Here is an 11,927-nt window from a genome sequence, read left to right as displayed (position 1 = left end):
AGGCATACAATCAGATGCGATGCGATGCGATGACCCGATTTTTCCATAGGATTCAATGTTAAAATGGACTGAGTCCATTTTAACATGAAATTCAATGGGAAAAAGGGGTCCTTTTCATACCCCTACTATCCAAGTGGGCATGGAGTTGGATATAAACCTGTGGCGAGCGTAGCGAGCCACCGAGCCCGAAGCGTGGCGAGCGAAGCGAGCCCCGCGAGGGGACGGTATTCTGTGTCCGCTCGCCACGCTTCGGGCTCGGTGGCTCGCTACGCTCGCCACAGGTTTATATCCAACTCCATGCCCACTTGGATAGTAGGGGTATGAAAAGGACCCCTTTTTCCCATTGAATTCCATGTTAAAATGGACTCAGTCCATTTTAACATTGAATCCTATGGAAAAATCGGGTCCATCGCATCGCATCGCATGCGATTTGGTCGGGTGCGATGCGATGGACCCGATTTCAAAATCGGCAGCCCAGTTACTACATAAGTACCAAAAAAGGCAAAAGTCGACAATGTCGACCATAGCCCTCCATTCCAAGAGAATGGGTAAAATGTAACATAGGATGCCTCATCAGTATCCTATCTGACTCTACCAAAATCAGCTTAGGTTCACAAAAAAACGTTCAAAGAGTTATACTCATTCAATCCCTTCGGGGTAACCGTCCCCAATGTGGCAATCCATTTTGCCTCTCGCTGCTTTAGTTTTCGTTCTCGATCGCCTCCTCTCGGGAGTGGGGGTATATGGTCAATGACCATACATTTGAGGCTTGAGATGGAGTGTCCCATACGAAGGAAGTGTAGTGCCACTGGCTTATCACTTTTGTTTGTATCGAGCGCTTGCTGACGTACATCTGTCCACACGGGCACGTCAATGTGTAGATCACATGATTGGATGTACAGGTCAGCCTGTGACGTATCTGTATCGACTTGCCACTATGTGGGTGGGCGAATGTCGCACCCGAGGACATTGACCTACAGGTCGTGCAGTCAGCACATTGAAAGCAGCCCTTACGGCCAGGGGTAAGCCAGGTAGATGCTCTTTTAGCCGGTTGCAGGGTTGGTCTCATAAGAAGTTGTTTAAGGTTAGGACCCCTACGATATGACAACATCGGAGGCTTTTTGCTGATGTTCTGGAATTTGGCGTCGGACGTAATCACAGGCCAATGTTTTCTAACCACCTTTTCCAGGCGGTGGGAATCGGTGTTGAAGGTGGATGTGTAGATCATACGATCCTGGTCAAACACACGCTTTGTGTCCATGGCCCCAAACCTTGCTCTAGCTTTAGTCAGACAACGTTGGATGGTGTAAGGTGAGTACCCTCTTTCAAGAAAACGCTGTCCCATATCAGTCAGCTGTTCTTCCGCTAGAATATCAGAGCTGTTATTTCTCATAACCCTGAGAAACTGAGAGATCGGAAGGCTCTCTTTAAGAGAGGGCGGGTGGTGACTCGTGGCGTAGAGGACAGTATTCCGGTCGGTCTCTTTCCGAAAGAGGGTGGAGCTCAGTGTATGGCCATCCTTATACACGGTTACATCAAGGAAATTCATTTTTTCACTGTCGATGTTATATGTGAAATTTATCGGATTGTCAAGCTGATTAAGAGACTGTACCATCTCAAAAAATTCTGCCTTGGTGCCATCCCACAATAAAAACACATCGTCTATAAAACGTTTATAGAACCGTATTTTGGATCCAAAACGTGGCAACAGGATAGTACTCTCGTATTGACCCATATATATGTTGGCATATGCGGGTGCCAGGTTGGAGCCCATGGCGGTGCCCGTCCGTTGGATATAATAATCCTTACCATAACTAAAATGGTTTCTGCTCAGTATCACTGATGCTAGTGCCAACAAAAATTCGGACGGGGGACCACCATGAGCACCAACCTGGAGTGCCAAGCGTAAGGCCTCAACACCTCCCTCATGCGGGATTACGGTATACAAAGAGTTGACATCCATTGATGCCAACCACACACCCTCAGGGACCGGCCCAAGGTCCTTGATTTTAGATAAAAAATCAGACGTATCTTTGATAAAGCTTGGAAGTTGACACACCAGAGGCTGAAGGAAGCTATCGACAAAAACCGCCAGAGGCTGCAGTATCGACCCCATGGCCGATATAATGGGCCTGCCGGGGGGTGCCTCCAGCGATTTATGCACCTTTGGGAGCGTATATATAATTGGGCAGGTGGGATTATCAACTTTAAGATAGAGGGCGATCTTTTCATCTATCCATCGGTGTGTCACTGCCTCGTCAACCAGTTTGTCAACCTCTTTTTTAATCATAGGCATCGGATTAGGGGACACCAGTTCGTATGTGTTCTTATCATTCAATTGCCTCCGAATCTCACAGTCGTATTGGGACCAGTCTTGGACGACTATGGCCCCGCCCTTATCAGCCTGTCTAAAAACGATCTGGTCGTTTTTCATCAACCCTGTTAATGCATCTCTCTGACCAGGTGTCAAATTGTCAAAAATTCTTGTAGGGTTTTTTTTGCTCATGTCATGTTCAACCAGGTGTAAAAAATTTCTAATACTTGGGTTGTAGGATTGGGGGTCAAACCTACTGGGTCTATGGAACTCAGAGAGTATCACTGTTTCATCCATTTTCTCACTGAAAAATTCACGCAGACGCAGTTTGCGCCCAAATTTATAGTTATCGACGGTGAGGTCGAAATGGTCCGGCCTCACTGTCGGTACAAAAGAAAAACCAAGAGCCAAAACCTCACACTGAACCGGCGTTAGGGGGGTACTCGAGAGGTTGAAGATCACTTCGCTGCTTTTCATAGATATAGATCAGCCAAAGATTCTGAAAGTAATTATTCCAACTCTGATAGTGACTCTATCTCTACCAGGCCACCCAGGGTTCCTTTTTTAGGCCGTGGTACCCAGAAGTCATTAGGCCACCCACAGTCTGGGCCAGGAAATACCCAACAAGACGCGGTGGTAGGGGGTGGAAAAAGAACAAGAGACAGGAAAGCAGCGAAGTGATAAAGCAGAGGCGCGGGGTCTAAGCCGACAGTGGTATTCACCAGGGACCCCCGCAAGGGGATATGGACTTCGCTGCAACTGCCGACCAGGTCGCGGCCCTCTGCCCAGGTTCCCCTGTGAATTTTGGCAGGGTTTGAAACACAAGAGTCTTTTACGGGGTACTTAAACCATCGATGGTGGTCGATGGCACTGAATGCTATACAGCAACACAGAGGGTACTTGAGAGTGAGAGATGCGGCCTGGAAGCCGAGGATGACACGAGGGTAGCACAGGGGGAACGCAGGAGACACTGGAAACACTGGGGCGGCTAGGGAGCCGGTACTTGAGATCACTGGGGATCGCTGGAGCGGCTAGGGAGCCGGTACTTGAGATCACGGGCTCGCTGGAGCGGCTAGGGAGCCGGTACTTGAGATCACTGGGGATCGCTGGAGCGGCCTGAGAGCCGAGGGGAGACGGGCATGGAACCCACGGATAACCGGACACTGAGTAAGTAACCTGGGCTGCACGAGAAGACAGGATCACACGGCAGATGGAAACACGTGGAGACTTCTGGCAGGAGTGGAATGACCAGGGATGCTGAGAATGTCTTTGCAGACGGCCTGAAAGCCGGGGATGATAGCAGGCAGCCTGGGAGCTGCGAGGTGGCCTGGGAGCCGGGGTTGTCGTTGGCAGCCTGGGAGCTGCGAGGCGGCCTGGGAGCCGGGGTTGTAGTTGGCAGCCTGGGAGCTGCGTGGCAGCCTGGGAGCCGGGGTTGTAGTTGGCAGCCTGGGAGCTGCGAGGCGGCCTGGGAGCCGGGGTTGTAGTTGGCAGCCTGGGAGCTGCGGGATGGCCTGGGAGCCGGTGATGACAGTTGGCAGCCTGGGAGCTGCAGGATGGCCTGGGAGCCGGAGATGACGACCTGGGAGTCGTTGGTCTATGATATCGATAACCAGGAGAGAATGTCGGAGTCTCTGGAGGCACTTTGGAAAACAGTTGACACAGGATGTCGACAACAGGTGTATGTGTGACAATACTTGAGTGCGGCAACTGGTGGACGTCGGAGATGACACAGATGATGTTAGTCACCAGGGGACGACAGAAGCACAGAGTCTCTGGAGGCACTTTGGGAAACAGTTGACACAATGTCGACAATAGACGATAATGTGACAACACTTGGATGCAGCAACTGATGGACGTCAGGGATGACACGGATGATGTTAGTCAAGGATAGACGGCAGAAGCTGAGTGTCGACTGTGAGGTAGACAGTGCCTGTCGACAGATCAGGACTGTGGTGGTAAAAAGTCACTGAAAGGTTTGAAGGTAGTTTGGCCTGGGAGCCAAGGGGTCTAGCCTGGAAGCTAGTGGGGATTTGCTAGCCAGTGTCAGCGGTATCCTCTGCAGGGGATAACTTGCTAACTCAACCGCAGTGATGTAATTAGCAGGAGTCTCTGGAGATGAACGGAACCAGGTAAGTAGCAGCAGGACACTAGGAGAAGGTATCGCTGGAGACTGGATAGCCAGGAGCCTTGGGATTCTCTGTCTCTGGGGTAACCACACAGGAAGCAGAATGAACATTTGTTCAAGGCAAGGAGGACTCTGGGAAGCTGGCTTATATTCCTCCAGGTGATTACTTGATTGTCTGCAGCAGCAGACAGAACCAGGAAGTATGCCTTGAGTTACCTGGATCATGTGACTGGTGATGAACTCAGGGAGCCTCACTGGAGTCTTAATCACTGAGAATGCAGAGCAGCTGCAACAGCAGCAGCAGCTAGGAAACAGACAGGCATGGAACATCAGAAAATAATGTGAAACAAGTCAGGTTCATGACAGTACCCCTCCCTTTAGGGGTGGACTCCGAACACCCCAATGAACTAGGTAGGAGAGCTAAAGAACTCCCAAACTGAGCTTTTTCACAGATGTTCTCAGTTTTCATCTTCGGAACAGGTTGACCATCCATCATCGACAAAAACTGAACTTATTGGAGTATCTTCCTGGAGAAAAACATGGTCGGGAAGGATAGAACCTCCCGGGAAGGGAGTTTCATCATAACCTGGGTCATAATCGGAATCTGAGTCCAATTCTAATGGACGTTTATGATCCTTTCTCTTGGAGATATCAGTTAGAGAGTCCTGTAAATAATGTAAAGCAGAATAACCAATACAGATTGCAGAGTCTGAATGATCAGTATTCTTCTCTTTAGGGACAGAAGTGATGTTAGCTGGTACATCCATGGGACTAGAATTTCTCAAAGGACCTGTAGAAGAGCAGAGTGAAACTACACCCAACCTCAAGTCAGGAGAATGGGGTATAGAAACATCTTTAGTTCTGGAGATATGATGACTCTTAATATAGGGATCCTGGAAAACCTGGTCTTTTTCAAGTTTGGATACACCAGAAAATTGGGACTGCTGATATCCAGTGGGGGAATTCCAATTTTTTAATTGAGAAATGCTTTGATTTAATATAACTTGTTCTTGTTCAGAAAGTGATGGTGTTGTAGTGGATAAGCTCTTAGTGACCCTGGTGGAACTTTTCAAAGATCCCAAAGGAGCTGGTTTTGGAGGGAATTCTTTCTGAACTGCTTTTAGAAATGCCGAGAGGTCACTAAGTATAGGGTCCTTAGATTCGATGAGGGGATTAGCCCATTCCAAGGCTTTACCTTGGAAGGAGAGCAATAAAAGCTTAACTGCTTTAGCAGGAGTTATAACTATTGATGGATCAGAATCCATCTGTGCGAGGATTTTTTGAACAATACAGCGAAATTGGGCAAAATCATCTTCAAAGTATAATGAGGAACTACTTACAGTAGCATCTTTAGGTGAGGTACTTGGGACGATGGAAGAAGTCTCTGGGATTGTGGTAACAACTTCATCCGTTGGGAGCAGGCTGTCTATTGAAGAATTTGAACCTAAGCCCCCTTTTGGTTTTACAATGGGAAGTTCATTACTAGGAGGATCGGACTGAAGTTCGACACTGGGATAGGCGGAATCCGGGCTGGAACAGGAACGGACTGAATCCGGGCATTCAGACGGTCCATCTTGGACCTGGACTACACAGGATGTAGACATCATGGCACTGGAAGAAGAATGGCTTGGGTGCCATTTCTGGAACTGGAGAAACAGATACCCCTGCTGGGGTCAGAGCATCAGATGCCTCATCCGAGGCTACAGATATAGATGTTTTACTTGGGACTAAGGAATCTGAGATCCTTTTAGCGATGCGAGACTTGTACATCCTCTTCTGGTTCTCAGACTTGGAACTAGGAATATGCGTGACTGAGGCAGAGAACGTGGAAGCAGATGTTTCAGAATACTTATGCATAAGAGGCCTGCGGCATTGAGGCTTGTCACCCTTCCTGGATGTACAGAGGTTACAGTCTCTAATAAGGTGACTAGCACTGCCACAATAGAAGCTTAGGTGGAGCTGTCTGCGACGCTGGCGTTCAACTTCCGAGCATTTGGGATGCGAGAATCTAATGACTTTATCTTCACACTGCATGGAAGAGAATGGTTTATTTCTGAGGGAGTTTATAACAGGAGATTGTTTCCTTGCAGTGGGTCGAGCAGAACTTCTTGCGGTAACTTGTGTACTCTGAAGAATCTCTGGTATTAGCATTATTATAGTGGACAGAAGACTTTGCAGCTGTTCCAACAAGCTATGAAAAACACTCAGAGGCTCAGAATCCCTTTGACAAGGGAACTGGGAAATCCGTGGACAATTCATGGGTGACAGGGGACAGGAAACTGGAACAACCGGAGTTGAATTGGAACATGGACTAGAAGTACGCAGGAATTGCTGGAGATCGTCCAAACAGGAAGTGACAGCAGGTGATACAAAAAAATTTTGGGCAGTCGACGCAGGAGGTGTCAACGACTGCTGTATAGTGTCCAATCGAGTGGATACTCCCTGGAGACTCTTCGTTATCCACTGCTGAGTGGTTTCTTGGATCTTCATACGGGCGAAGACATCTGGAAGAGCCGCTGGTCCCACACTTGGGTCGTGAGCCGAGTCCATCGGCCTTGAACAATCTGTCGTGCACCGGGGTTCCTTGTGTTCCCGGCTGTGACCGTGGTGGACCAGTGGAGGGCGCTGGGAAGCAGGACACAGGAGGTTTGAGGTAGTCGGAACTCACGCACGGAGGATGGAGGAAGACGACCTGCCGGGGACACAGAGGATTGGCTGAGACCTAAAGCAGAGGCGCGGGGTCTAAGCCGACAGTGGTATTCACCAGGGACCCCCGCAAGGGGATATGGACTTCGCTGCAACTGCCGACCAGGTCGCGGCCCTCTGCCCAGGTTCCCCTGTGGATTTTGGCAGGGTTTGAAACACAAAAGTCTTTTACGGGGTACTTAAACCATCGATGGTGGTCGATGGCACTGAATGCTATACAGCAACACAGAGGGTACTTGAGAGTGAGAGATGCGGCCTGGAAGCCGAGGATGACACAAGGGTAGCACAGGGGGAACGCAGGAGACACTGGAAACACTGGGGCGGCTAGGGAGCCGGTACTTGAGATCACTGGGGATCGCTGGAGCGGCTAGGGAGCCGGTACTTGAGATCACGGGATCGCTGGAGCGGCTAGGGAGCCGGTACTTGAGATCACTGGGGATCGCTGGAGCGGCCTGAGAGCCGAGGGGAGACGGGCACGGAACCCACGGATAACCGGACACTGAGTAAGTAACCTGGGCTGCACGAGAAGACAGGATCACACGGCAGATGGAAACACGTGGAGACTTCTGGCAGGAGTGGAATGACCAGGGATGCTGAGAATGTCTTTGCAGACGGCCTGAAAGCTGGGGATGATAGCAGGCAGCCTGGGAGCTGCGAGGTGGCCTGGGAGCCGGGGTTGTCGTTGGCAGCCTGGGAGCTGCGAGGCGGCCTGGGAGCCAGGGTTGTAGTTGGCAGCCTGGGAGCCGGGGTTGTAGTTGGCAGCCTGGGAGCTGCGAGGCGGCCTGGGAGCCGGGGTTGTAGTTGGCAGCCTGGGAGCTGCGGGATGGCCTGGGAGCCGGTGATGACAGTTGGCAGCCTGGGAGCTGCAGGATGGCCTGGGAGCCGGAGATGACGACCTGGGAGTCGTTGGTCTATGATATCGATAACCAGGAGAGAATGTCGGAGTCTCTGGAGGCACTTTGGAAAACAGTTGACACAGGATGTCGACAACAGGTGTGACAATACTTGAGTGCGGCAACTGGTGGACGTCGGAGATGACACAGATGATGTTAGTCACCAGGGGACGACAGAAGCACAGAGTCTCTGGAGGCACTTTGGGAAACAGTTGCCACAATGTCGACAATAGACGATAATGTGACAACACTTGGATGCAGCAACTGATGGACGTCAGGGATGACACGGATGATGTTAGTCAAGGATAGACGGCAGAAGCTGAGTGTCGACTGTGAGGTAGACAGTGCCTGTCGACAGATCAGGACTGTGGTGGTAAAAAGTCACTGAAAGGTTTGAAGGTAGTTTGGCCTGGGAGCCAAGGGGTCTAGCCTGGAAGCTAGTGGGGATTTGCGAGCCAGTGTCAGCGGTATCCTCTGCAGGGGATAACTTGCTAACTCAACCGCAGTGATGTAATTAGCAGGAGTCTCTGGAGATAAACGGAACCAGGTAAGTAGCAGCAGGACACTAGGAGAAGGTATCGCTGGAGACTGGATAGCCAGGAGCCTTGGGATTCTCTGTCTCTGGGGTAACCACACAGGAAGCAGAATGAACATTTGTTCAAGGCAAGGAGGACTCTGGGAAGCTGGCTTATATTCCTCCAGGTGATTACTTGATTGTCTGCAGCAGCAGACAGAACCAGGAAGTATGCCTTGAGTTACCTGGATCATGTGACTGGTGATGAACTCAGGGAGCCTCACTGGAGTCTTAATCACTGAGAATGCAGAGCAGCTGCAACAGCAGCAGCAGCTAGGAAACAGACAGGCATGGAACATCAGAAAATAATGTGAAACAAGTCAGGTTCATGACACTCCCTCTATCCTTTGATGGTCACTAGGATACTCCCTTCCTGACTGCTACTAGGAAGCTCCCTCTATCCTTTGATGGTCACTAGGATACTCCCTTCCTGACCGCTACTAGGAAGCTCCCTCTATCCTATGATGGGTCACTAGGATACTCCCTTCCTGACCGCTACTAGGAAGCTCCCTCTATCCTACGATGGTGACTAGGATACTCCCTTCCTGAGTGCTACTAGGAGGCTCCCTCTATCCTACGGTGGTCACTAGGATACTCCCTTCCTGACTGCTACTAGGAAGCTCCCTCTATCCTATGATGGTCACTAGGATACTCCCTTCCTGACCGCTACTAGGAAGCTCCCTCTATCCTATGATGGTCACTAGGATACTCCCTTCCTGACTGCTACTAGGAAGCTCCCTCTATCCTACGATGGTTACTAGGATACTCCCTTCCTGAGTGCTACTAGGAAGCTCCCTCTATCCTATGATGGTCACTAGGATACTCCCTTCCTGACTGCTACTAGGAGGCTCCATCTGTCCTATGATGGTCACTAGGATACTCCCTTCCTGAGTGCTACTAGGAGGCTCCATCTGTCCTATGATGGTCACTAGGATACTCCCTTCCTGACTGCTACTAGGAGGCTCCCTCTATCCTACGGTGGTCACTTGGATACTCCCTTCCTGACTGCTACTAGGAAGCTCCCTCTGTCCTATGATGATCACTAGGATACTCCCTTCCTGACTGCTACAAGGAAGCTCCCTCTATCCTATGATGGTCACTAGGATACTCCCTCCCTGACTGCTACTAGGAAGCTCCCTCTATCCTACGATGGTCACTAGGATACTCCCTCCCTGACTGCTACTAGGAGGCTCCCTCTATCCTACGGTGGTCACTAGGATACTCCCTTCCTGACTGCTACTAGGAAGCTCCCTCTATCCTATGATGGTCACTAGGATACTCCCTTCCTGACTGCTACAAGGAAGTTCCCTCTATCCTACGATGGTCACTAGGATACTCCTTCCCTGACTGCTACTACGAAGCTTCCTCTGTCCTACAGCAGTCCCTAGGATTCTCCACTTCTTCATTGTCTCTTTTCTACATTGTTAAACTAATCTTAAGAAACACACAAAGTCAATGTTGTTGGTAAATACAGATTTTAATGTTATTTGTATTATATCCATGTGTTCTATACTGTAATTCCAGATGAAAAATGGCATACTAATATAGATACAATGTATCTTACCTAGATTTGACACAAACAACTAAGAATGTATTTAGGCACAGAAGCATTGTAACAGTTTTATGTATCTTACCTAGATTTGACACAAACAACTAAGAATGTATTTAGGCACAGAAGCATTGTAACAGTTTTGTGAATTAAAAAGTAAGTAACTGGGGGCGTGGCCACTGAGGGTATGGAGTAGCTGCTCTTCAGTTGAGCTTTCCGTCCTGATATCCTGTCTCACCATCCTGGACTCCCATGTAGCTCAACACCCCTGGACCCGCTGCTGTGTGCTGCACACTCTGCCTCACTTACCCGGCCAGATATTCCTGTGGGAGCATGGGGATGCATGAGCCACCGCCAGTGGTGTAACAATAAATCATGCACCCCCCCCCCACCGTGATCACTTTGACACCCCACCTCCCAGTAAAGACCCCCCCAAAACCACCCCCGCCTTACCTATCCGCCGAGTCTGGACCCGGTATCTGCAGATTTCTAGCCTGGTCCCAATGAAAATGTCCCTCACAAAATGGCCACCCCCTAACAGCAGAACCATTTTTAAGGATGCTAGAGGAGGCCCCAGCCTTCTCTAGCATGCTCAAAAACTCTCTGCTTTGAGGGGGCGGCCATGTTGCAAGGGATATTTTTCATAAGGTGCCAGCTGGGAGGAGCGCCGGACCAGGGTGTCCGCTCCCGGCACAGCAGATGCGGCAGCGTAGCAATACCTCCCGCAGATCCCCGGCACCCACACCTAGCCAGCACTTCCCCGCCGTCGCAGGGTCTGCGGTGCTATTGTTTACGCCACTGTCCGCTGCAATCTTGGTCCTGGCTACTCTCCTGCATGGCCACGATCAGAGACGTGCTGCTGCTCCTTCCTGGAGATTTCCGGAGCTTGCATGATGCCTCATCTACCACTGCCATTACATAGCTGGCTGCCAGCACACTGGACTCTGCAGTCGCTGCTACAGTACTAGTGAATCTCTTGATGTTACTGCTACTGGAGGGATCCTGTAACCTGCAGTTTTGAGCAGGGTGCCTGGGACCAATCTTCAATTTGTTATCAGGTACTGTGAGGACTTGCGAGATGCCCTCATTCAGTGAGCACTGTTGTTTCTCTGCTGCCTGCACTGCTGATTGGTGCTTCCATAATTATCCTATTCCACTGGTGGGTGTTAGTGTTGCTGCTGGCGGTGAGCTGTGCCTGTGTGGGTGGTGGATTTACTGCTCTTTTGCTGTGCCCTGTGGGCAATACACTGCCTTATTGCATCCACCTCTTTCCGTCAGGGACTTTGACCAGCTCCTGCTACATCTGTTGTTTGCTACACACCATTTTGCCTATCAACACTTCAAAAACTGCTCTTTCTATATCACTTATTTCTGAACTGCCCTTCCCACCTCACCTGGTTTTATATTCTATAATATCCTTCAGAGTTGTGATGGGGAAGTCACATCAAGTCTCGGCGGCGGCCCGCTTGAAGAAATTTTCTCGGACAGCCAATCCTAAGCAGACCCCGGCGGAACACGATCCCACTTCCCAGCCTCCCTCCTCTTCAGAATGTTCTCTGGATATTCTCCTGATGCCATGCTGCAGAGGGTGCTGGAAGTGGTGACGGCGAGCGAGGCTAGACTCATGGACCAAATTGGAAAAGTGCAATATGACCTGCCCGTTATTCAAAAAATGGCTGGTGGACACGTTTGGCGTGGATTCCTTTACCCTGCTATTTGTAGTAGAAAGAGCACATCATGTTCCCTTCCGACCGCTGCCCCCTGGT

The 11,927-nt window shown here is 50.2% G+C and overlaps 1 protein-coding gene across 3 annotated transcripts in view; it reads left to right on the top strand.

The window, feature by feature from the left end:
• LOC146010005 (uncharacterized) overlaps positions 1-11,927 on the top strand; it is a 730,148-nt gene that overhangs the window by 411,106 nt on the left and 307,115 nt on the right. The window lies entirely within an intron of this gene.

Source organism: Crinia signifera, chromosome 6 (genome assembly GCF_055691185.1).
Source record: "Crinia signifera chromosome 6, ASM5569118v1, whole genome shotgun sequence".
NCBI classification, from domain to species: Eukaryota; Metazoa; Chordata; class Amphibia; order Anura; family Myobatrachidae; genus Crinia; species Crinia signifera.
Note: the sequence above shows the minus strand (reverse complement) of the source record. Positions and strands in the feature narration are given on the sequence as shown.